The 26,423-nt window shown below is 48.6% G+C and overlaps 1 long non-coding RNA gene and 1 pseudogene across 1 annotated transcript; both read right to left on the reverse strand.

Moving 5' to 3' along the window:
• Positions 1–2,913: 2,913 nt before the first annotated feature.
• LOC144241328 (uncharacterized) lies at positions 2,914–5,230 on the reverse strand. The gene is made up of 3 exons (XR_013338030.1): positions 4,979–5,230; positions 4,223–4,383; positions 2,914–2,999 (listed from the first exon to the last, which is right to left on the reverse strand). It is a non-coding gene; the product is annotated as an uncharacterized LOC144241328 (long non-coding RNA).
• Positions 5,231–20,922: 15,692 nt separating this feature from the next.
• Positions 20,923–23,792, reverse strand: LOC144241135 (PRAME family member 27 pseudogene; annotated as a pseudogene).
• Between the last annotated feature and the right edge of the window lie 2,631 nt (positions 23,793–26,423).

The following is a 26,423-nucleotide window of genomic DNA, read 5'->3' on the forward strand; positions in this document are numbered from 1 at the left end:
GTAGGTAATTGGAGGAGGAAGAGATCCCAGGCTGTCCATCAATTAGGCAGAAATGACTGAGTAGCTGGTTCCTGGAAATTATCAGGATGTCGCATGTATATTGTCAAGTCCTTCCCTGTCCAGGGCGGGCAGGATGCTCTTGGCAGTGGAGGTGCTAAGGGAGCAGGCGACTCGTTACAGGTACTATAAGCGCCGATGAGCACTTATGGTCGGTGCCCGTCTGGACGATGGCAGGCTGGCCGCCATCTCTGTGAACCGCACCAGCTTCGTAACCCAGGCTCTGACACTGAACCACACCTTCCAAGCTCTCTAATATATGGGGCCAGGGATTTTTCTCTTGTGTAAGGGGAGGATTTTCTCAGATTAACTGAAACGAGACAGGCATACATAAGGCTCTGGGTGAGGTTTTGGGAAGGAAATCTCAGTCTTTCCCTCTACATATTCTCAATTTAACGGAATCCCTGTGAGTGATAGGGATGCTTCTTCAAACCATCTTGGGATGAAAGACTGAACAAAGAATGTGACTCATAATTCCTCTCTGTTTCTCTCCCTTGTCTTTTCTCGTGACCTGAGTCTCTAAATCCAAGTAAACATGGTCCTCCCAAGAGGGGTTTATATAGTCTTTGGCTGGCAGATTTCTTTTTTAAAATCAGTTACTCAAAAAGGTGGTTGAAACTGTCATTTTCAACCCCTGAGGTGGCATCCAACTCGAAGGTATGATGTGGACTTCACCCTCCCCATCTGGAGGGTGGACCCACATCCCTTGATTTGGGCTCGTTCCCAACCTATCCCAGTGTGGAACAGCAGCCCAAGAATGCGTACGGGGCTGAGGAAAATGTCTGGGGTTGAAAGAGGTGATGGTCGCATAGACTGTGAATGTACTAAATGCACTGGATTATACACTTTTTTAAAATTTTATTTATTTGGAGAGAGAGAGAGCTTGAGTGAGGTAGAGGCAGAGAGAGACAGAGAATCCCAAGCAGACTCTGTGCTGTCAGTGCAAAGCCTGATGCAGGGCTCGAACTCACAAACTGTGAGATCATGACCTGAGCTGGAATCAAGAGTCAGACACTTAACCAACTGAGCCACCCAGGTGCCCCTGGATTATACACTTTAAAAGAGTAGTTGTATGTTATGTGGATTTCAACGACATTGGAAATCGGGCAGGGTAAGATACATTTCACTGAGGTCGGCATGTAGCCCCTGCCCGACTCCTTATTCTCCACCTGTTTGACCGCAAACAGAGCTCCTTGATCTTATTTCCCTCTGGCTCCAAACACAAGGCTCCTTATTCTAAAACCCCAGCCACGGCCCTGGCTTCCTCAGAATTTGAGTTATATTCGCTGCTCCCCAGAAACATGATCTTCTTCAGGGCTGTTCCAGCTTTGACCTGGTCCCCGGGTCTTGTCAAAATGGGAGTTCCAGGGACTACTCCAAGCCAGCTGAGGGGACTGGGCCCCCCAAACGATGGGGGTGTTTTTCAATGCAATAGCTCATTAGAACACTGAACCAAGGAGGAAATAGAGAACAAACAAGAGGGTGAGGGTGCAACCAGATCGCGACTCCAAGCTGCTTCCCTCTGAAGCCTGTGTGTACATCTTATCTACTGGTTTACTTGTGTGTTGCTGGACAGAGATAATTCAGGGAGGCAGGGTTCTCAGATGGCTCCCAAGATCACCCCCCCTCCACCGCCCTCCAGTGTGCAGACCCTGTCCCTCCCCTCCCTTTGGGTATGGGTGGGACCGAAAAAATGATGGAATTTCAGTCCTGTGATTAGGTTACGTTTCAAGTTGTAAGGGGACGGGATGTTGCAGCTGTTGACTTTGGGTTAATCACATGGGGGACTGTCCTGGGCGTGGCTTTAAATGAGCATCTTGAAGAAAGAGACTCTCCCGCTGGCCTGGAGGAAGCAGGGAAATGAATTCCATCACAGGAGCTTGGAGTAGGACCCCGAGCCTCACCTGAGACCCCAACCCTGGCGGCCCCTCAACTGCAGCCTCGTGGGACCCCTGAGCGCAGGACCCAGCTAAACCACGCATGGACTCCCCACCCACAGAAACCGGGAGATGATAAATGGGTGTTGTTTTATGCTGTTGTAAGCCATTAAATTTTGTGGTAATTACTATTCTTCATAGCACATGAATATAAAGTGACTTAGAGAAAGTCATCCTGGCCAGAATGCCCTAAGTATCAAGAGACTGGAGTCAAATTTTGTATCTGCTATCTGAATGTGATCTGGAGGGATGGGGGATAGATCATGGAAGAGTATTTTGTAAACAGCTTTACTGAAGTAGGATTGACATATAATAAATTGCACATTTAAAGAATATAATTTGAGGGACACCTGAGTGGCTCAGTTGGTTGAGTGTCTGACTTCGGCTTAGGTCATGATCTCACTGCTTGTGAGTTTGAGCCCCGCATCGGGCTCTGTGCTGACAGCTCAGAGCCTGGAGCCTGCTTCAGATTCTGTGTCTCCCTCTCTTTCTGCCTCTCCCCTGCTCATGCTCTGTCTGTCTCTATCAAATATAAAATAAAAACGTTAAAAAATTTTTTTAAATAAAAAAGAACATAATTTGAAAAGTTCTTACCTATCCCCATGAAAGCATGACCGCCATCAAAATCATGAACATGGCCTTCCTCCCCCTCACCGCCCCTCCCCTTCCCCAGACAACCGTCGCCTGCGTTGTCCTTTTAGATTAACTTGCATTTTCTAAAGTTGTAATAAATGGAACTGTTACCAATCCATCTGTCACAGCCTCCAACTCAGGAAACGAGCAGGTAAGCCCTGATGCATTGCTGCGGCCGTCCCGAAGGGGCTGGACAAATTGAGGGCACAGCTCCTGGCTGGCTTTGCCAACACTAGTGCTAGAAAAACTCATCACAAAAGAAGCCAGTAACTCAAGAGACAAGGGCTTGGAAAAGAGAACGGGAGGTATTTATTGCAGGTGCAGGCAGCTGGGATGGTGGCAGATTCGAGCCTTAACAGATAACCTCTCCACCTGCAAGAGGGACATTTAGAATTTTCTAGAGAGAGGTTAAGGGAGTACGTGCGAGAGATCAGGGGGAGAATGTGTCATCATGGGCAGGGGCACAGATCATGGGCAGGGAAGGGGGCGTGCGGGGAGTGGTCTTCCAGGCATTCCGTTGCTATCAGGGCTTTTCTGGCATTGCGACTAGAATATTCCGGTCATTGCAAAACAAAGTCAATGCTTTAAGAAAGTGTGATAAGAAATAAGGACAATGGGCTGCAGTTAGAGTGTGAGGAATGTGCCCTCGTCTATTCCCGGTTTCAATTATTGGGGTCTATGGTTGAGCAAGAGGGCTCGCTGACAGCCAGAGCCTAGGAATTCTTGTTGGTAGGCTTTCCCCTTCCCCCAGCACATTCATTTGGACACTGATCCACGTGGTTGCACGTATCAGAGGTCATGCCCTTTGGGTGATGAGTTGTCCTGAACGCCCTTTGATCTTAAGCAGGACACTCCGTGTCTCTGGGCCTCAGTTTCTTCAGTGGGTAAACAGACACCGGGGGCAGCTGCGTGGCTCAGTCGGTCCCGCATACGACTTTGGCTCAGGTCATAATCTCGTGGTTCATGGGTTCAAGTCCCACATCATGCTCTGTGCTGACAGCTCAGACCCTGGAACCTGCTTTGGATTCTGTGTCTCCCTCTCTCTCTGTCTCTCCCCCGCTCCTGCCCTGTCTCTCTCTCTCTCAAAAAATAAATAAACATTAAAAAAAAAAAAAAACACACCAGACACCAGATCCCTTGGGAACGATTACCTGGCTAACTCCAAGTCTTCTCGCCTGGGCTTTGGGACCCCAGCACACCTCTTCTAGTACCTTCTTGCCTGTATATTAGATGCCTGGGTTTTTTTCCATGGGTGGAACTGCCTCTAAGTCTGAAAACCCTCTCTTAGTTTTTAACTTATAGAAAGAGAGAACTTTTGGGGGACCTGAGTGGCTCAGTTGGTTAAGTGTCTGCTTTTGGCTCAGGTCATGATCTCATGGTTTGTGAGTTCAAGTCCCACATCGGGCTCTGTGCTGATAGCGCAGAGCCCACTTCAGATCCTCTGTCCCCCCCCCACCCCTCCCCTGCTTGTGCATGCTCTCTCTCTCTCTCTCTCAAAAATAAATAAGCAAATAAATAAACTTTTTAAATTGAGAGAGAGAGAAATTTGAGACTCCAGTATTCCAGGGACCCTCTGCTACGCTGAGTGACCTCACCGACTGCAGACCCTGCTCAGGGGCAGGCCAGCACGCTCGTTGCCCTGAGCACCTGCAGGCTCAGAAAACAGAACTCCACTTCAGTGTTGCAGACACAGAGAGGATCAATCACAGTCTCAGGGTCGATTTGTCATCAGTCTGCCCTCCTTTCCGCTAGGATTCTGGGTGAGGAATATAAATAGTGCAGTGGGTAATCAGAGAGGCAGCAGGGTACAGCCCCTGTCCTAGAAAAGAAATAAAATATGTTTGGAAAAAAGAAGGAAAGAAAAGAGAGAAACAAACAAAAATAAGGAATGCTTTTGTATCTCCTTGGCAGAGCGACCCTCAAACCCTGTTTCTTTTTTTTTTAATCACTTAAAAAATTTTTTAATGTTTTATTTATTTCTGAGAGAGAGAGAGAGACAGCGTGAGCAGGGGAGGGTCAGAGAGAGAGGGAGACACAGAATCTGAAGCAGGCTCCAGGCTCTGAGCTGGCAGTCAGCACAGAGCCCGATGCAGGGCTTGAACCCATGAACCATGAGATCATGACCTGAGCCAGTTGGATGCTTACCCGACTGAGCCACCCAGGCGTCCCCCTCAAACTCTGTTTCTGACAGCCCCGTGGTCCTCCCCAGAAACAGGCAGCAGGCAGCTTACCTCTCCCAAAAGTGTGCACAAACTCTTGGATAAGCATTGTCTTTCAAAGTTAGAGCTGAAGCTTTTAAAACAGAGAGGACATCTGCCTATGGGTGAGGCAGCTCCCGGGTCTAGGCTCACCTGAGCAAGGAAGCCCTTCCCTTGGCCTGAAATTCCATCTTTGGGGGTGGGGGGTGTGGAGGTCACGGAGCTCCCCCTGCTGGGAGTAAGGGCACTGGCTGGGCCGTACTCAGGGTCCATTTCTCCCGGTGCCCCAGACTGCGCTCTTCTGGACATCTCTGCCTGGTTCACCTCTGGTTTATTCACTTACACCCCTGCTGTGTTTGATCCCATGGTTCCTGAGGCTGGGCAAGAACAGTGGCTTCCCAGGGCACCTGGGTGACTCAGTCGGTTAAGCATCCGACTTCGGCTCAGGTCATGATCTCACAGTTCAAGAGTTAACTGTGAGATCACAGTTAGACACATCAGACTCTGCTGACAGCTCAGAGTCTGGATCCTGCTTTGGATTCTGTGTCTCTGTCTCTCTCTGCCCCTCCCCCACTTGCATTCTGTCTGTCTCTCTTTCTCTCTCTCAAAAAAAATTAATAAAAAATAATTTGCGGGGCACCTGGGTGGCTCAGTCAGTGAAGCACCGGACTTCGGCTCAGGTCATGATCTCATGGTCTGTGAGTTTGAGCCCTGCGTCAGGCTCACATCGGGCTCTGTGCTGACAGCTAGCTCAGAGCCTGGAGCCCCTTTCGGATTCTGTGTCTCCTTCTTCCTCTGCCCTTCCTTGCTTGTGCTCTATCACTGTCTCTCAAAAATAAATAAATATTAATTTTTAAAAAATTAGCAACTGTGGCTTCCTTTGGCCATGACAAGGCTGCCACCCTTCTGACCAATTGGAAAGCCTCTTAGGGACTTTCCAACCACAGGCTGGTACTCGCTCCTGGCACAGGGTCCTCTGGTCATTTGTTCATCAAACACGCATTAAGCATCTTCTCCGTTGCTGACTGGCACCGGGCCGCATCGCTGAGGTGTCTCCATGCCTACCTACCTTAGGAAAATTACCCCACGAATGCATGTATTTCAGACTCATTAGAATCAGAGAATTTTAGAACGAGAACGTTGCTTAATTTCTACTGCTTTCTTCCCCTTCCATTTTGTGGACATCCTGAGGCACAGAGAGGGGAAGGGACCACAGTAAAGTCACAGAGCTGGGCAATGGTGAAGCAGGATGACAACCTTCCTGTGTCACTTAGGATTAGGTTTGGGACTGGGTTTGGCTGTATATGACAATAACAGAAAGCAGGTGACAGCAGCTCGAACAAGAGAGTGGCTCTTTTCTCTCTCGAATAAGGGGGCCGGGCACTTGAGCATCGTCCGGCCATTCCACAATTCCAGGCCATTCCACAATCCCAGCTCCTTCTCACTGTGGCTCTGCCATCCACAGCACCTGACTCCCACCTCATGGTCCAAGATGTCTGCTTGAGCTCCAGCCATCACGTGAGCATCCTAGCCAATAAGAAGGAGGAACAGAAGAAGGGAAGAACATACCACGGCCTCCTAAGGGAGGCACTTCCCAGAAGTTCCACACAACACTTCTGCTTTGAACTTGGTCACCAGGTCATAACTAATTTAAGGGAGGCTGGGAAATGAGGGGCGGGGGATGTCACATGACCAGCTAAAGCGTTGTTTTATTAGCCAGGGAAGAAACGGAGAATAGGTATTGCCACCCCCCCTGACCTCTGCCTCAGGTGTGACCTGGGACTGCGGTTCTAAGCAGGGAAGGCGTAGGTTCCGTTGATCCATATTTTCAAGTTTCCCGCTTGCGAAACTTCATTTGAAACCCCTGAATCAATGCTTATGGCACTTGTGTAGTCATTCACAGACCTGCCTGTGCCCGGAGTGGCCGAGAGTTCAAGCCACCCAAGGTGCAGGTTCTCAGGGTGACACTCTGCCTCTTGTTTCGAGCTGTCACACCTCAACCTTGGCACGGTCTACTGACACCACATTTTTTGCAATTTTGCACATTCTATTGGTGATTATGCTGTTTAATATTTTTTTAATGTTTATTTATTTTTTGAGAGAGAGAGACAGAGTGTGAGCTGGGGAAGGAGCAGAGAGAGGAAGACACAGAATCCTAAGCAGGCTCCAGGCTCTAAGCTGTCAGCACAGAACCCAACGCGGGACTCGAACTCACAAGCAGAGAGATCATGATCTGAGCTGAAGTCAGACGCTTAACTGACTGAGGCACCCAGGCGCCCCTGATTTTGCTGTTTAAAATGGCTCCCAGGTGTATGTTGAGGTGCTCTCTGGTGTTCCTAAATGCAAGGGTTTGGGGTGAACCTCACAGAAAATATGTATGTTGGATACACTTCTTTCTGACCTGGGTTACAGCGTGGTAGGCCATGAGGTCAATGTTATGAATCTACAATATCTATCAAATAAGGTGTCTTTGGAAAGCAACATATGTAAAACAAGATTACGTATTGATAAGTTGACAAAAATGCTGTGGCCCGAAGTCTCAAGGAACTTAACCTTGTATTTCCCCTTGAGGGAAATACTGAAATGATTCAGTATTTACCAGTTCAACATTTTGTGGAGTTTATGGAATATAGCTGCCAGAAATAGTAAGAATTGACCACACACACACACACACACACACACATGCACACACATTTAATCCTCAGGAACCATTAAGCTCATTTGAAAGATCGGGGGAGAAAAAAACAGCTCAGAGAGGTTAAGTGATTTCCCCAAAGTTGCACAGCCAGAAAGTGGACTTGAACTCACTTCTGTCCAACCTGAGTTCTCCCTCTTGCTCCCGTCAGGCTGAGTAGAAGGGGGCAGAGTAAATTCGAAAACCAGGATGAAGGTTGCAAGCTAGTTATGGACCTCAGAGAGGTCAAGCCCAGATCTCCCTTCCCACTCTCTCTGGGCCCACCCCCTGCTGAGGGGCCTTGGGGAGAGTGTAGGGGGCGGCCTGCGGCCCCAGCTGTGAGCTGCAGCGCCGCGGACAGTCGGGGTGGGGTGGGGTCCCCGGCAGGTGGGCAGTTCTGTGTAATGGAGGATTGATTGCTGCCATCTGCCTTCTCTCCATCTGCCCCGAGGAAGGCTGAGATCCTTCCCTGCAAACAAAGCAGGCAGCTGGGGCCCCTGCACCCCCTGCCCTGGGAAGTGGCCTGCGGGTCCCTTCACAGGCAGGTCCCCATCAAAAGAAAGTGCGAAAAGACCTTTGCCTTTGGAAAAACAGCAGACAGCAGACAGAGCTTGTGTTGCTTCATGTGGAAAAGAAGACTCGGAGGAAACACTGAAATAGAAGCGAAATTAAGAGAGCCGGTGAAGCTCAGAGCCAGCCAGGAGCAAACCGCGGCTCGAAATGATCCTGAGGGTCTCTAATCACTGGGACTTTGTCTCCCACGTGGAACGGGCTGCCTCGCCCACTGGATTTCCCGTGGGGCTTGGCCCTGGGCGGTCAGCAATGTGGCCGGGTCCCTGCTGGAGCACCCGAGGCAACATTTTGCAGGGCGACCCATTCCGCTTGTGCCCATTCTAATTGTTAGAAGTCACTATGACCAAGGGCAGGCGGTGTCACAGGCTGGAATTCGCGGGCTCGGCTCCCTTCTGACCCTGAGATTCTTCAAAGCTCCGCCCAGGGTGTGTCCTCCTTCAACCCCTGATACTGAAGAAGTCGACAAAGTATCAGCCATGGACGAGGTGACACCGCGGGGGGCTAGTAGGGCTTATCCATCTCCCCTGCACGAGCTGCCCTCTCTGGGCCCCCCCGCTGACTAGAGCGGCTCTTACCGGGCCCCCTGGCCTCTCTCTCCTCCCGCGTCCAATCCACCATCTCCTGCCCCAGGTCCCTCTTGGTTAAGTGCAGCCAGACACCCGAGAACTTTCCAAGACTCTTTCTGTAAAGAGTCAGACGGTTAATAGTTTAGGCTTTGCAGCCCATATACTGCCTCTGTTGTATCAGTTTCTTTTCTGTTTGATTTGACTCTTCAGAAATGTGAAAGCCACCCTTAGTCCACAGGCCACACCCAAACAGGACACGGACTAGATCTGGCCCCTGGCTTAAAGAATAAGGGACAGTTGGGGCGCCTGGGTGGCTTAGTCAGTTAAGCGTCCAACTTTTGCTTAGGTCATGATCTCGCAGTTCGTGGGTTCGGGCCCCACGTCGGGCTCTGTGCTGACTGCCAGCTCAGAGCCTGGAGCCTGTTTCAGTCTGTGACTCCCTCTCTCTCTGACCCTCCCCTGCTCACGCTGTCTCTCTCTCTCTCTCCTAGAAATAAATAAAACATTAAAAAAAAAAAAAAAGAATAAGGGACAGTTGCAGTTTAGGGTTCAAGGCCTCCTGTGATCTTCCCATGAGTCCTTCTGTGAGCTGTCTCCTTATTACTGCCACGCCCCTTACTCCACTCCTGCCTGATGGGAGCCCTCCCACAACCATAATCACGCAGGACTCCCCCCCGGCAACCCTCTTACACGATTCCTTCCACCTGGAATCCTGTCTACCCACCTCTTCTGCCTGTTGAGTGCCTGCATCTCAAATGCCACATCATCCACGGAACTTTCTGGATTCTCCTCCACAGGTCATGTTGCATACCGTCGTGAAAGTCATCTCCCAGAGTTATGCAGCGCACAACCTGTACAACCAAACCTGGTAGCCTGCCCTGCCTCTAGATACAAGTGACCTCTCTTTCCTCTGACCTTGAAGAAAAAAAATTCTTTTGAACTATTACCACCTAGATTCAGTTTTGCACACGCGGCACATTCATATCTCTCTTTTCTGTTTTGCTGCACTACTGTCTTATTGAGCCTATCTCCTAAAATAAAAACAAAAAAAGGACCTTGCCCTTGTCCACTTCTCTCTTTTCCATTTTCTTTTTAAAAATTTTTTAATGTTTATTTATTTTTGAGAGAGAGAGCGTGCACAAGTGGGGGAGGGGCAGAGAGAGAGGGAGACACAGAATCTGAAGCAGGCTCCAGGCTCTGAGCTGTCAGCACAGAGCCCAACGCAGGGCTCGAACCCATGAACCGTGAGATCATGACCTGAGCCGAAGTCGGATGCTCAACCGACTGAGCCCCCCAGGCGCCTCTCTCTTCTCCATTTTCTATGTGGCAGATTGGAGTTTCCAAAAATGGCTACAGTGATATATCTCCCACCCCGTGTATGCTACAGCAATGTGACTTTGCCGTACCCGCATCAGGAGATGGGGTCAGTGGTGAGGCTAAGTGGTGGGGCCCCCTGAGTCTGCTCTAATAGGAAGTTCAACTGCCCCGAGACCACCATGCTGTGGGAAGCTCAGCCATGGAGGGTGGTCCTGATTTGGTGACAGGTGACGTGGAGAGACGGTGAGGAAGAGGCCACGGAGCCAGACAGAGGGAACAAGGAGCCATCTGGACATTCCTGCGCCCTGGATGTGCCTCGTGGCAAGAACAAGTCACAGACACATGACCCCTGTCAAGCTGGCCAAGGTTCCCCAGGTGAGACATTGGGGAGCAGACAGTGGACCCTGCTGTACCCACCTGAATCCTGAACCAGGAGTACCCAAAAGTGGCCACTGAGTCACACCACTGAGTTTTAGTTCATTGCACAACTGCAGACAGCCAGGGCATCCTACATCCTAGCCCACGCCAACATCAGCCTTTGGCCTCCTAAAGAACCAAATAACTGGCTCCCCTTCCAGACCATATCNCTTTCAAAGTTTTCCCATTACTCTTAGAACAAACCTGACCCCTTTCCCACGGGCTGGTGGGTCTGCTGCCCCTCTGACTTACCCCCCCACCCCCATGTGCCAGGAACTGCTTCTGCCACAGTCGGTCAGGTCCTGGGATGTCCCTTTCCTGCCCCAGGAACGTGATCTGTACGTGATCTCCCCCCGCCTCGACTGCTCTTCCCCACATGTTGAGAGGGCTGGCTTCTCATCAACCAGCTTGAACCCACCTCCTCAGAGAGGTCTTCCCCGGCCTCTGGCTCCAAAGTAGCCCCCTCCCCACCACCGCCTGCCTGCACATCCTCTGTGTTTGTTCCCCGCCTTCCCTCCCCTGAGCTCTTTCCCATGGCTTGAACTGCTTTGCATTTATCTGCTTCTCAGGCTATCTCCATCAGCAAAACAGCCTGTCCGGCTATTTTTTTTTTTTTAGTTTATTTATTTATTTTGAGAGAGAGAGAGAGAGAGAGAGAGAGAGCATACAAGCATGTGCATGCAGGAGATGGGCAGAGAAGGAGGGAGAGAAAATCCTAAGCAGGCTCTGCACTATCAGGGCTATTAGACTATAAGCTCTGTGAGTGCAGGCACGTTTGACTTGGCCGCCTTGTAGCCCTGGCTCCGGCACAGTGCTGGGCAAATGGTAGATGCTTAAGTTTGTGGAATGAATGAATGAATGAATGAAGCTCCTAAGCTCCTGGCTTAGGCCCAATGCCTCTCTGAAATCCCACAGCGCTTAGCTGGCAACCCAACTATCAGCAGATATTTGCTGGATAAAACATGGTGATCGAAGCCCTGTGTAGGTCCCATGGGCTTCCCTACATTGGGAGCTGATGGGGGTTGGGAGAGTTCAAGACAGGCTTCATTTTCTTGTCCCTGAGGGTAACCTGAGAGGGCACCTCACCCTCTCCAGTAGGGTCCAGGCGAGGGAGCTGCAAACTGGAAGTCTTATTGCCTCCACCCAGTGAAACCAGGGGGGGATGAATGAATGAATGAATAAATGAATGAATTGTGTGATCAGCCCAAGCCACTCCTGGAAACCATGGTGTGACACAGTAAGGCCAACCAAAGACTCCGGGCCCTGGAGATCCACGGAGACCTGCTGACCCTAAGGTCCATGAAGCACTGTGTGTCTGGTCACTTGCTCAGGGTTGACAAGAAAGCCCTGGGTGGGGGCAGAGGAGGTCCCTTCTCCGGACTCCTCCGGTTTCCTGAAGGACACTGGCCCTCCCCTTATTGTCACCCCTCCACTTCTTCTCATTTCCTTCCCTTCCTGCTGCTTCACCTCCACCCCATCCTCAAAGCCTGCATCCCAGCCCGGTGGCCAGTTCAAGTGGGGCCAGGCACCGAGACTCTGCAAGCCGCTGTGCCCGGTCCTCGAGTTATGGGCACCATGTTGACATTTGGACCCGCATGCGCCGCCCTCCTGCATCTTCTCACTCGGGTGTGAACTTGGAGGCAGGGGAAAAACAGATGCCCCCAAGACTCAGCAGCAATATCAACAATATGTATTGAGCACCTGCAGGGACAAGACATGGGGTCACTGCAGTGAGGTCTTATACCCTCCTGGAGCGAGTCATCTAGAAGGGACAAGAATGCAGAACATCATTATAAATTGTGCTGTGCTTCTTCTGTGGATGAAACCAGCATCAAGAGTGATGGAGACGAGTGGAGGTCAGGGAGGGCTTCTCTGAGGAGGTGGCAGAGCAGCTGAGAGATGGGGGACGTGAAGGAGCTATTCTAGCAAAGGGGGTGGGGCGGGGTAGGAGAGGTTCCTGACAGAGAGGAGAGACCCCCCTGCCTGTCTCCTTCCACCCCCCAGAACAGCCAGGCATGGCTCCCTGTACCAACTCCCATCCCAGACTCTCGCAGTGGGAGGTTTTACCCTGAGAGGGAAGGGTCACCTCTGTCTTTTTTGGAGGCAACTTAATGTCCCCTGCAATGTGCTGCTATAGAAGGTGACAGATCTTTGATTTATCTCTTGCTGACATGCCTCCCCGTCGGTGACTACACAGCACCTAAATAGACCTGAGCTGCTTTCAGAGGAGGCAGCCTGAACGCATATTTACTCAGAAAGCAGAAACTTCTCCGGACAGGGAAGAAACGATTTGATAGCAAAAAGAATTGTTGAGAAACGGGAAGGGTTTGGCCAAGTCCACGTACTGCGGATTTGAGGGGCGGGGTGGGGGAGGTGGGACGAGTTGCTGGTTTAATTACCTTATTTATCACACTGACCAGATCCTGTTCAAGACAGCCCCAGTGAATAACAACTTGGAAAATCAATTTTGAGCTTATCTGGAAGAAAAGGAAAAAAAAAAAAACCCTACCACTATTAACTACTCTTCTGTAACATTTCTTGATTACGCCAAAATATAGTTGTGAGGCTTCAGCAGTATCTGAATTAAGCTAAAGAAAGATTTCTTTAAAAAAAAAAAAAAAAAAAAGCCTGGTTATAAAAGCATTAGACTAAGATTCCAAAGTGTCTACAATTTTTATTTTTGTCTCTGACCTTGGAAGTGGCATTTGAGTCCTCAAAGCGAACTTTTCTCTTTTACATCCCCGCACCATAAACCCGGGCAGATAAAATCCCTTAACACCTTCTCTTTCCCTTCTTTGTCCCATGCAGAGATAAACACATACACAAATCATGGATTCAAACCAGACGTGGTGAGAACTTAAGCCAAGTTCTGTGCTACCCAAAGAATTAAAACTAATTCACGTCTGCCTCATTTAAGGAAAGAACAAAAGAAGAAAGGTAGTAAATCTTCAAAACATTCTATATTTTGTTGTCATCTTTCTCCTGAGGAACAAGGGGTCTTATGAGGCTGAAGACTTTCCAGAGAAATACGACGGTAACTTTCTCCCTCCAGGGACCAAAGAGTGATTGGAATTTTCAAGGAGGTTGAGCCCTCTGTCTGTAACCACATCAAAGTGGGTCACGGATCTGCTCTAACAGATTTCACTGTCAAATAGGAGGCTGGCGCCGGGCCCAACCCATGATGGAAAGTTAATAGAATATTTCTCATCCCGGAGCCTTTGGATGGAGTGGAGACGCGGCGTCGAGAAGGCAGGCCACAGTGTTAAGTGGAAGAAAAATGCCACATTTTGACAGCAAGTTAACTTTCAGACAACCTCTCCCAATGCCCGCTCATGAATATGTATATGTTTAAAGAGCAATTTGAGTGAGAAGCGATTAACTCCAGGACACTGCTCATTTTTCTTAAAGCGTCTTCTCAAAACCCTGTCTCCCTTTTGTACTATGCAGCTCTCCCCAATGGGCCTGGCGTCCAGGTCCTAAATTCCTGGAGCAGTGTGGACTACAGGCTTCACTGCATTCATCTTTTGTTAGGAGAGCCTGGTGTCCACCTCTCGGCCACTCAGCAGTGCCTGCCCAACTGTCTCCTCAGCTAGGTTTGACTAGGTGTAGGGAACTGTCAGTGTCCCCTCCAGACCTCTGTGCTTGGGCATCCCCATCCCCAGCTGCTGTGTGTGTTGACTGGGAATGGCTCCCAGCTCCTGCTTCTTCCAGAGGACCACCTCCAGCAGAAGTGGGGCCCCTTGTCAGCCCTGCCCCAGGCACCCCACAATCATAACTCACTGATGAAGGAAAAGAAAAGGCAGCCCCCGGGCCTGCAGGTGGGATGCACACTGTGGCACATTCCACATTCCAGAGCGCCCCGTCCATGTGGTCAGGCAGAAGCCAGCCTCAGCTGGGACCATGTCCTTCCTTGGCCCCTTCTCCTGCCCTGTTCTGTGTCCATCACACTCTTCTCTTCGAGCCTGCCCTCAGCCAATCCCATTTTCCAGCATCCCCGTGTCCGGCTCGACTTCTAGGGAACACCCAACCTAAAACATCTGGGTATGTTGGGGTGGAAATAGTTTCCTCTACCCTTCAAGATTCTTCTGGCTGATCTGAGAATTAAGTTGACATGAGATCAGTTAACTGGAGAAAAGCAAATTTAATTTTGAATATGCGGAACCCACATGCACCAGAGGTTCAAAGACAGAAAGGTAAAATGAAGTATATATGCCATCGTGAATTAAGGAGAAGGGAGTATGAGTCTGGTGCTTCAAAGGAAAGGGAATGATTCACAGGAAGATGAAAAGAGTAAACGTTTGGTAAATAAACGTTTGCCAGTCCACGCAGAAACAATGGGACATAGAGAGTAATTTCAACAATCAGATTTTGCTAAATGCCTCCCTCTTTACTATCCCTAGTTCATATTACAGTGTATTAAGTATGGTGACAGCCCTCTTCCTGAAGCAGGTCCTCTGTCTAAATTCTTTTAGGCAGTTAGGAGGAAGATCAACATTTCTTCCCAAATCTTTGGGGCCTCCCTAGAAGTTTGATTGATTTCAGCTCAAAATAATCTGCTTGCCCAAGTGGCACATCTGTTCTGAACCCCTACGGATATATAGGTGCCCAAGAAAGCCACACACTGACCAACACAGATACAATTCATCTCCATTATCTTTGCAGAAATCCTTTTGCATTTGAGAGCACAGGACCTGACAATGAACACTTGGGGCATTTCTCATCACATGAGGTGGGAGCTTGTCTCTCTCTCTCTCTCTCTCTCTCTCTCTCTCTCTCTCTCTCTGCCCCTCCCCCTACTTGTGAGCTCATGCCTGCTTGCTCTCTCTCCCTCTCTCTCAAGATAAATAAATAAACTTTCAAAAAAATATTCTCTATTGTTTGGCAGGATAGAAGCATTAGCTTTGTATTTTACTTCTTTTCTTCTCTCTTCTATTTTATTTCTTCTCCCCTAGTCCTGTTTTCCCTCCCTTATCTTTCTTCCCAGCCCAAGAGCAGAACTGAACTGTTCTAGATTCTTCATTCATTGCTCATTGTTGTAACTGGTCCACGAGAGGCCTCTCTCTCAAAGGTATATAATTATACATCTGCGTCTATTCCATGTTATTCCTAATACCCACTTCTGCTCCCCTCCCCACCATAGATAAGCGCTCTATCATTAGACCTAACCTTGAATTTGCATGTGTCCTTATAAAACATGTAGTGTCATTTTGCACGTGTATTTATTTCAACTCACATGTGTGGAATAGGGTACAGTGTTACAGAGTGATCTTTTATTGCCCAATTAATTAATTTCCCAGTCCAAGACACTCAGGGGGGGTGACACTCAGGAATGGAAGTGCTCTTATTAATACTTCCAGAACAGAGATACCCTGTTAAACTTATAATCATCCTAACCACAGACTTTGTTCCTATTTAATTTTTTCACTTGGTAACATGTTGTTAAAATGTAATAACAACAATAGCAATAATATTACCTGCTATATGGCGAACACTGTTGCAACTCTGAAAGGTGGATATTGTTATTATTCCCATTTTGTGGTGAGTGAATTGAGGCACAGGGAAATTAAACAAATTGTACCAGATGGCACAGCCAATGAAGACTGAGCCAGTTTTGAGCCTGAATTAGACAGTCTGGCTCTGGAGTGTCTGCTACACCCCTGAACACCATAAATGCCTCTGAACCCAAAGGTTCTGAGGGCTTCCAGTGACCTTGGCACTGTAGTGGTGAGCACAGCTGACTTCGGAAGGTTTTGAGGGTCCGTTCTTATCTCGTATCTCAGTGGGAAGGTAGTTAAAGTCTCTCCATGGCATCTAACGTTTAATATGACTTTTTAGTTTATGCCATTTTATTTTCCAAGAGTTTTATTGTTTATTTTACTTCTTTTTAAGTGAGCTCTACTCCCAACATGGGGCTCGAACTCATGACCCCGAGATCAAGAGTCGCATGCCCTGCCAACTGAACCAGCTAGTCGCCCCTATTTTCCAGCAATTTTAAAACCATAAATAAGATTTGATTTCTATAAAATTATTTTTCGGAACTTCTGAGGGAACTGTACTTTTCCTTTATTCCTCTCTCAATGTGGTAGATTTCTCAGAGGCTGTCTTACCATCCTGGAGTAGACCTCACTTGATCATGATGTATTGCTTTTTAATACTCTGTTAGATTCAGTTAGTGGAAATAAGAATTTTTGCCAAATGGACTTATAATTTACTTTCCTTCTAAGGTCCTTATTCGGTTTTGAAATATGCGTTACAGCTAGCCTCGTAAAATGAATGGCTCAGCTTTCTCTGTTAAGACAATTTTCTGGAATTTCTTATGTAAGATAGGAATTACCCAAACGTGTGGGGAATACCACATGGAAATGGTCTGAGCCCAGAGCTTTGGGGGAGGGCGGGAAGTCTGTCATTTCAGTGTCTTTGATTTATATAGTCTAGTTTCTGTTTCTTTGTTCACCAATTTTTTTGCCATTTCATAGTTTTCTAGCAATTTACCCCCTTGGTTTGGGTTTTCAAATGTATTAGCATATGGTTATTAGTATTTTTATTATAATACATTTTTATTATGAAATATACATACAAACAAAAGACTGTATGTTATATATATACACGCTTACATAACATATATACAGGAATAATAAAAATTGTAAAAAAAATAATAGTATAGTGAAGACACATGCCTACTTACCTTAGGGCCATTGTGCTACCCAGGCACCCCATGGTCTTATTACTGAGTTGTAAGAATTTTTAAATATATTCCAGACACAAGCCCTAGCTAGATATATGTATTGTGAATATTTTCTTCTAGTCTGTGCCCTGTCAATATTTTCTCAGTGGTACGGTCAGAAGATCAAAAATTTAAAATGTTTATAAACTCTAAGGGAAATGCAAATGAAAACTACAATGAGATATCACCTCACACCTGTCAGAATGGCTAAAATTAATAACACAGGAAACAACAGATATTGGCAAGGATGTGGAGAAAGGGAACCCTCTTACACTGTTGCTGGGAATGCAAACTGGTCCAGCCACTCTGGAGAACAGTACAGAGACTCCTCAAAAAGTTAAAAATAGAGCTACCCTATGAGTACAGCAACTGTACTACTAGGTACTTACCCAAAGGATACAAAAATACCCATGTCCAAAAACAAAACCAAACAAAACAAAAAAACAAAAAAACAAAAAAAAAACAAAACAAAAATACCCATGTCCGGCTCTGCTCTGACAGCACGGAGACTGCTTGGGAATCTCTCTCTCCCTGTCTCTCTGACCCTCCACTGCTTGCTCATGCTCCCTCTCTCTCACACACACAAAACAAACAAACATTTAAAAAATCTGAAGACTGGGGCGCCTGGGTGGCTTAGTCAGTTAAGCGTCCGACTTTCCGACTTTCGCTTAGGTCATGATCTCGCGGTTTGTGGGTTCGAGCCCCGCGTCGGGCTCTGTGCTGACTGCCAGCTCAGAGCCTGGAGCCTGTTTCAGTCTGTGACTCCCTCTCTCTCTGACCCTCCCCTGCTCACGCAGTCTCTCTCTCCTAGAAATAAATAAAACATTTAAAAAAAAAAATCTGAAGACCAAAAGAGATGGGCAAAACGTTTGGACAAATACTTCACAGAAGAAGATATACAAATGCCAGATAAGTACGCAAAAATGTCCTCAACGTCATTGATTACCAGGGAAACGTAGTTTCTTATAAAGATAAGCATAAGCTTATTGTTCAAAACTGCAGCCCCTCTTCTAGGTATTTACCCAAAAGAAATGAAATATGTCCACACAAAGAATTATGCATAATTCATGCATCAGCTTTTTCCATAACAATCACAATCTGGAAACAACACAAATGTCCACCAAGAGGTGAGTAGATAACCAACATGAGGTACGTCCATGCAATGGACACTACACAGTAATAAAAAGGAAGGAATCAGGGGCACCTGGGTGGCTCAGTCAGTTAAACATCCAACTTCAGCTCAGGTCATGATCTCACAATTCCTGGGTTTGAGTCCCGCATCAGGCTCTGTGCTGACAGCTCAGAGCCTGGAGCCTGCTTCGGATTCTGTGTTTCCCTCCCTCTCTGCCCTTCCTTGTACTGTGTGTGTGTGTCTCTCTCTCAAAATGAATAAGCATTAAAAATTTTTTTAAAAAATGAAGGAATCGCCTGTACACATAGTATAATGGTCCTCAAAGTATGAGGCTCAAAGAAGCCAGACACAGAAAATAAGGTAGAATTATGATTCATTTTATAGGACATTCTGGGAAATGGATCTTTTTTTTTTTAATATTTTATTTATTTCTAGGAGAGAGAGAGACAGCGTGAGCAGGGGAGGGTCAGAGAGAGAGGGAGTCACAGACTCTGAAACAGGCTCCAGGCTCTGAGCTAGCTGTCAGCACAGAGCCCGACGCGGGGCTTGAACCCATGAACCGCGAGATCATGACCTAAGCGAAAGTCGGACGCTTAACCGACTAAGCCACCCAGGCGCCCCGAAAAAACGCTAAGTTTCTTGTTTAAAAAAACACTAAATTTCTTTTAGAATCTTTAAAGGCAATATTAACTCTAATATCTATATCTATATGAATATTTTTATCACCACACAAGTATTTGTACTCAAATCGCATTTGCCTAACAGATTTTTTAAAAATACTGAACAATTAAAAAAAAATAGTGAACAGAGCCCAGCTTGCAATACCAACTTGTATTATCTGGATCTACCAGCAGGTGGCACACAAGTCCTGAGGTTCGGAAATGTTTATCAGCCATCACTAGGTAAATCCAGTCTTTCACAGGCACCCCTCTCCCTGCGCTGGCTGCATGAATCATGATTCATTGGTGGCCACATGTAGAAGCTGAGTCCCATGGCATCCCCTGTGTCCTGCTCCCCTGATGTCAGGAATATAAGGGAAGATTGAGAAGTCAAGGGAAAGACCCATTTATTGAGCTCTTATTGCCAAGCCCTCCACGTGCATCATCTCATCTCATGGGATCCTACAAAAACCCAATAAGCTGGGTGTACATTATCCTTTTACACGGATACTGAGGCTCTGGCCTAAGGAACCCACCAGCAACTCCAGCCCCTGAATCCTCAGCAGAGAGCCTTCATTCTAAACAAGTCCTTGTTGAGAGTGTCCGTGATGAGTTGTGTGTGTGTGTCCCCTGGACTGCTAAGGGATGCCCAGATGGCTGGCAAAGCCATCATGGGTGTGTCTGTGAAGGTGTTTCTGGAAGAGACTGGTGTTTGAATCACTAGACTGAAGTTAGAGATTCTTGGCACCGTTCAATCTCTTGGGGACCAGAATGGAACCGAAAGGGGAAGGAAAGGCAAATTCTCTCTTCTTGCCAATGAACATTTGGAGCGCCTGGCTCTTAACCATTCAGACTCTGGGGCTTACACGGCGGTCCTCCCTTGTCAGGCCCTTTGGCCTCAGTCTTGCAGTTACTTACACCTTCAGTTTCCCTGAGTTTTAGGAATTCAGTCTCAGACTAAGTTATACCAGTGGCTTTGCAGGTTCTCTAGCTCGAAGATGGCTCATGGCAGGACTTCTCGGTCCCCATAACCACGCGAGCCAATTCTTATGTTTCTGCCCCAACCCCACTCGTGTGCTCTCTCAAAATAAACAAAAAATAGATTAAAAGTTTACATGTATGATTTTAGTGTTTTTGCTAAAAGGAACTTGGATGAAAAATAAAGGAACTTGGATGTCTTTACTAGCCGCTAGTTAAATTCGGAGACTACTACCCACCCGCAGGCACGGGGAGGCCCAGAGTTCTCCAGCTAATCTGCAGTGTAAACAACCCCTTCCAGAGCCAGGGCTCTGCCTTGTGCAGTGAAGCCCTTTCTCAGCACAAAGGCCAGGAACTGAGGGCTCTGGAACCATCTGGAGACCGGTGGTGAGTGCTCATGTCCTGGGTCATGGCATCCGAGGCAGCAGCGAGGGTCCCAAGAGCCGTGTGCGCCAGTGGCTCATCGGCCACTTAAGTATACGTCCCAGTTGTGTGTATTAACCCCCTGAACGGCCCCCAAGAAACAAAAGAGATGCCCCAGAGAGAAGACTAAAGAACTGGAGGAAATCGTAAATACGCTGTGAGCTCTTGGTGCCAAACCCCAGGGCATCAGGGACGGTTTCTGACCATAGCTCAGTACCGGCTTTTTCCAGTCAGTAACAACTGGAGATTCCTGAAGTGTAAATTGGGACAACTGGTTAAGATATCACGGAAGGCACCAGAGAGTTCACACCAAGGTTCTTTATTTCTTGCCTTTTCTTTACAACCATCCAGCCAGGGAAAACTCCCACATGTGGGTCGCAGGCTGGAATCCCCCTCCAGAAAGGCAGAGTCACACCTTACTCTACAGGACACAGGTCCCCGAAGGCCCCAGCAATTCTACAGGTTCCTGTTTCCCTGCCCACCGCCCGCAGCCCTGAATCACCTGTCCTTCCCCCATTCACGCTGAGCAGATGTCTGAAATCAGGGGTCTGTGTCCTCTGTATGTATGTGCAATACACCTCTAGCCCAGATTTCTGTTTCCAAGTGCCCAGAAGGAAGTTTCTGGTGGATGAACTCAACTCGTCAGGCCGCCATTAATGGGGTGTGTAAGGGGGACTGAAACACAGACCACGTTGCTGCCACAGCGAGGGCAGGAGCCGGTGCTAAGCCAGATGGTCCTGGACCGTCCTAAGTCCTTCAGAATCTCCCGTAGCTCAGCCTGAGCCTGGGCAAGCCTCCCCAGGTGGATAGTTCCCCGGCTGTCGTAACTCTCCAGAGGAGCGGGATACACCTCGAGGCTCAGGCGGCGCAGCCTGGCGGTTTGGTGCAGCAGCCGCCCCACGATGGCCATGGAGAGGGGGTTCCCGCGGATACTGAAAGCCCGGAGCTGGTGACAGCGGCTCACGGCCGGCAGGATGGCCTCCAGGTGGGCGTCTGAGAGGTCACAGTATTCTAATTCCAGGTCCTGGAGGGTGGCTGCCACTGTATCGAGCAGAACTTGGAGGTGCTTCAGACTAAAAGAAGTCAGCTTGACACCATTCAGAGCCAGCTCCTTTAGCTGACTGATGCTTAGGCACTGGGACAGGCAGGCCAAGTCCAATTCTGTAAGCTGGCAGTGAGTTATGGAGAGGGTCTCCAAGGGGGCCTTCAGGCACCTGGGGAGAAACCAAGCAGTTAGTTCTGGGGAACGGGGGAGCAGGTGGCCTCAAGGGGGAGACAACTGACTCGTCCAAGGCCAACACACATCACTGTGACCATCTGAGGAAGGTCAGTCCCCAGGATCCCAGTCTCATTTCAGGCTGAGCCCTTTCACTTGTGTGACTGGGTCAAGTTCACAAAATCTTTAAGGCTCCCTTTCCCCATCTGTCAAGCAGAGTACAACATACTCCACTTACTTACGGAAATGAAGGAATGGAATATGCTAGAATATGCTAAATCAAGCTAGAATATGCTCATTCAAGCGTGGGTATCCCCGAATTTTTTAATACTCGGACATGCAAAACCGTAAATGCTCTCAACTCAGGCTCCCTTCAGGCCACAGCTGGGGCCTGAGGTGCCCATATCTTTGGGCCAGGAGGCTAATGGAGACACACAAAGTAAACCAGGGCAAGGGGCACCTGGGTGGGCTCAGTTAGTTAAGTGTCCAGACTTTGGCTCAGGTCATGATCTCATGGTTTGTTGGTTTGAGCCCCGCATCGGGCTCTGTGCCAACAGCTCAGAGCCTGGAGCCAGCTTTGGATTCTAAGTCTCTGTCCCTGCCCCTCCCCAGCTAGTGCTTTGATCTCTGTCTGAAAAATAAATGTTAAAAAACCTTTCACGGAGGGAATTTGAGACAGGCTCATGCCAGTTCGGGCTGGTGAGCTCAGAGCTTATCTTTGGAAATGCTCAGGTCTGACGTGGTCTCCTCTCTTCAGGGCCCTCTTCCCTTCACTATTTCCCGACGCCGCCATCATAACTCAGACCTCTCTTCCCAAGGAAGAATGCACAAGCCCGCCCTCACTACATCTGAACTCCACCGTGTGTGGCTTCCTGGCAAAGTGTCTCTTTTCCACAACCTCTGACCCTTTATTTGGGTGGTTATATGATCCCACACTCAGGACGGAACAGCCAACGACACGGTGCACTTGACATCACAGTCTTGGGTTCACTGTTTACACCCACGGTGGGCCCGCCCTCACCTGAGCATCTGGTCCAGGCAGCCCACCAGGAAGGTGGGAGAGTCCATGTGGAGCTTCCGTAGGTGATGAAGCTGGAGGAGCTGGGAGGTGAACTTAGTGATCTGCTGCCTTTCCTCCTTGGAGGGCTCGTGGATGTGGGAGAGAACGAGCCTCTGAAGATTAGTCATCCGGCCCAGGTAAGAAGCAAACGTGCCCAGGGTGGACAGCTTCCAGGTGAACTTCACCTCCACCTCCAGGATACAGTCCAGCTGCACCTTATTCAGGACCTTCTTAATATTTTGGATGGGCATTCTGAAAATCGTCACCTTCTTACAGCACAGCTGTAGTGACTTTCTCCTCTTTGTGGCCCAACTAATGAGGTAGGCAAAGACTTCATCCAGCGCCTTATGCCTGAGGCAAAGGTCTATGAACACCACCAAGGGACCCAAGGGCTCCTTCATCCTTAAGCTGTCCTCGGCCACTGGCCCCACCCGCAGGCACTCATGGGTGGTGGCTGCAGACCACACGCTCCAGAAGTTCTGACTGGTGTTCCGTAAATCTAGCACCCGCAGTTTCCACCTCCTGTGGGGAACATGGAAGGTTGGCTGAGATGCTTTATTTCATGATCAGTGTAGAATGAGACTGTGAGTCTCAATCTGGGCAACAATGGACTTCCCACCTGTGCCTTCATGCCACATCCCAGACAGCTGCTCCCTAGCTCTGCCTTCCTTTTCTCTATCTTTTCCCTTCCCCTCCTCCCTAGTGTCTGCTTCTAGTATTAAGTATCACTGGGAGGAGGTAGAGGCATGCTCTCAGGGGCTCCTGCGTCTCAAGCAGCCCTCACCTCCAGAAGGCATGTCCCACAGGGAGTCCAGCAATGGCCAAGTCCTGAGCTTCTTCAGATACCTCTAATCCACCCCTTGACCATCCACTCTCTCCCCACCCCAGCTGCCTCTTACGGGACACCCAGGACCCTACTGGGCTACATGGATGAGCCTTACCTGGGGCGAACCTTCCGGGCAAGCAGGAGGTCAAGTCCACCAAGCACGGCTTGTAGGGTCCTCTGGTCAGGCATCTGCACCAGGCCCCCTAGAGGGAGACGGGCAAAGGGCCAGGCCTGCACCATCGCCTTCAGGGTCTCATTGCACCCGCTAGCATAGGCCGCCATGAACAGCGGCGGGAAGAGCTCTGTGGGCAGGTTTTCCAGAGCAGCGATGGCCAAGTCCTCATCCCTCAGCAGGCTCTTTCCCGCCAGTTCCAGGAGTCTGGGTGGGGTCCAGGTCCACATCCAGAATCCTTTCTGAAAGGAATCCCGTGACAATGTCAAGAGGTTGGCAACATCAAGAGAACAAGGCGTCTTTCCCAGGCCAAGCCTGAACGCGCCCATCTTCTCCCCAGCCTTGGGAGGAACCAACTCATGGCCAGAGTCACGGCTCTGGCAATGGTGGAAGAGCCTCAGTTCACCCCAGATCCACTCCGGGCTTTGTGTCCAGCCACAGAACCATCGCTCTGCCCCTGAGGGCACCAGGCCAAGTGTCTTACAAGTTACAAGGAGAAGGAAATGCGACTGCTGGCCCGTACATTTCCAGCCCCTGCTTCGCCTAATTCCAGTTTCACTGGGGAGGGGTACTGAGGAGCCTGAGGGCTGGCCCCACCTTTTTTGGGGGAAAACTTTCAGATCATCACTCAAGGCCCTTAAACAAAGAGAAGGGGAGTGTCACATGGCCTTGCTCGTGCTCAGTGACTGGGAAAGATGAAGGAGATACCTCTAAAAGTTTTAAATAAGAAATCATAAAAGCCATGTAACAGTTATTATACAGAATTTGGGAGTAGCAGTGAAAAACAGTGGAAAATACATTTCCATGCATGCACAAGGGGGAAAGAGGGGGAAAGAGAAGAGAGAGAGAAGAGAGAAAACCTTAAGCAGTCTCCACACCCAGCGTGGGCCCAGTCCCACAATGGTGAGGTCATGGCCTGAGCCAAAATCAAGAATCAGAGGCTCAACTGACTGAGCCACCCAGGAACCTCATATGGAATGTTTTTAAGCTTTTAGTTAAAGAAGAAAAAACTAGTAAAATCACAAAGCCATAAAATATAGGAGTGAGACATAATCTAAGGGCACAAACTATTTAAAATGTCAAGAAATAAAAATTAAAAAAAATTTTTTTAATCTGCCTGGCTAAGACATTTAAAAATGACATGAACCAAAGCACAAAATTAAAAAGTTTGGGATTTAGGCAACATTGTACTTAGGGGCACCTGGGTGGCTCAGTAGGTTAAGCGTCTGACCTTGGCTCAGGTCATGATCTCACAGTTCGTGGGTTTGAGCCCCTGCACTGGGCTCTGTGCTGACAGCTTGGAGCCTGGAGCCTGCTTCAGATTCTGTGTCTCCCTCTCTCTCCGCCCCTCCCCAACTTGCGCAAAACCTCATGAGCTCTCTCTCAAAATAAAAAAAAGCATTAAAAAACCCCCAAAACCCAAAGCCTTAAATCTGCTCACCTCAAAAAGAAGGGAAAAAGAAAACGGCACCATCTTGGGCTGTATGGGGTGGGAATGTCCTTGGCTGAGACAGCAACTTACCGGGTTGGAGGCAGTCATCCCGGTGCTCATATCTGGGGCCTGGCGGAGAACCCAAGGCTGCGGCTCCAAGGATAGAGGGCTCTGTATTTCTTCTTTGGTGCCTGAAGCTTTTATATACCTTTCTAATCCCATGTGCCCCACCCCTTTCAACCACTAACTTCTAATTGGAGAATGGTACTGGTCTTCAGTTTCCATCTGGTTATTCCTGATTGGCTCTTTGCCTTTTTTCCGGATTAATTGACTGAATCGCATGCCCATTTAGGAAGGAGAAAGGATTAGGGAGGGGAGAAAGTCAAAGACCCATTAATTGATTTACTCCACAAAAACGGATTGGGTTTTACGAATAGGCGGTGGTCTAGGCCTGGGTGTGAGACAAGGAAGTTTAATCTGTCCCGACCTTAGAGAGCATCAGTTGTTGGGGGATCCATGACCCCATCAAAATTATCAGGATGTTCCAGAGTTAAAACAGCTTCACGCAGACAGTGGTATCATCCCCAAAGAAAAGAAAATATAGGTCTCTGAATCAAGTTGTTGCTTACTTACATTTTAGGTCAAGTAGCCCTAAGGAAAAGCAGGAGCCATAGTCAGGGAGCACGGTGGGGCAGCTGAGGTGTGGCTGGTTCTCCAGATCTTAAGACTTCTCTAAAGAAGACTAGGTCAAAGTCATAAGGAGAAAGTGGGGCTAGGGGCTGGGCAGGGCAGAGGTGGTGATCCTAATGGGACCCTGTGAATGACTCAAGACTGTAAACTATGGGTTATTTTCCTTGGGGAACAGGGAGATTGGAGATTGGGAGACATTTCTCTCAGTAGAGACATAACAAGGGAGTGGCTGAAGTAGAGACAACATCATTCTTGAGGGCGTGGAGGGAAATTCTGCCTTCAGACCCTCCCAGGAGGAAAAGGGTGTTTCTCCAAGAAAGATGGGATTAGCTTGGGGACTTGGCCTGGGAAGAGAAAATCTCAGAGTGTCAGCTGAGGGAGAGGCAGCCAACCCTAGGAAGTCAGACGTGTCTAAGTCTGAAAGCTCCACAGAGGGTGGACACCCAGGACCTTTGGGATCTTGGAGCCAGGGAGACATATAAACGTGGGCCAGCCACCCATCAGCATCATGGCAGCTCTTTCCAGGAGACATTTTCTTTTAGTGTCAGAGTTATTCCCACAAAGGACACTTCCCAGACAGCAATTAGATCAGCCCCAGCCATTTCTGGTGCCTCGGGAACCTGACCATAAACCCATTGGCCCCTTTCCAAGTATAATTTGATAGTTAACATTTCCTTAGATTTAGATGACAACTGAAGCAAATGTAGCTTCAAAGACCCCTTTCAACCCTTAAGATATC

This window comes from Crocuta crocuta, unplaced genomic scaffold (assembly GCF_008692635.1).
Source record: "Crocuta crocuta isolate KB4526 unplaced genomic scaffold, BGI_CrCroc_1.0 scaffold127, whole genome shotgun sequence".
NCBI classification, from domain to species: Eukaryota; Metazoa; Chordata; class Mammalia; order Carnivora; family Hyaenidae; genus Crocuta; species Crocuta crocuta.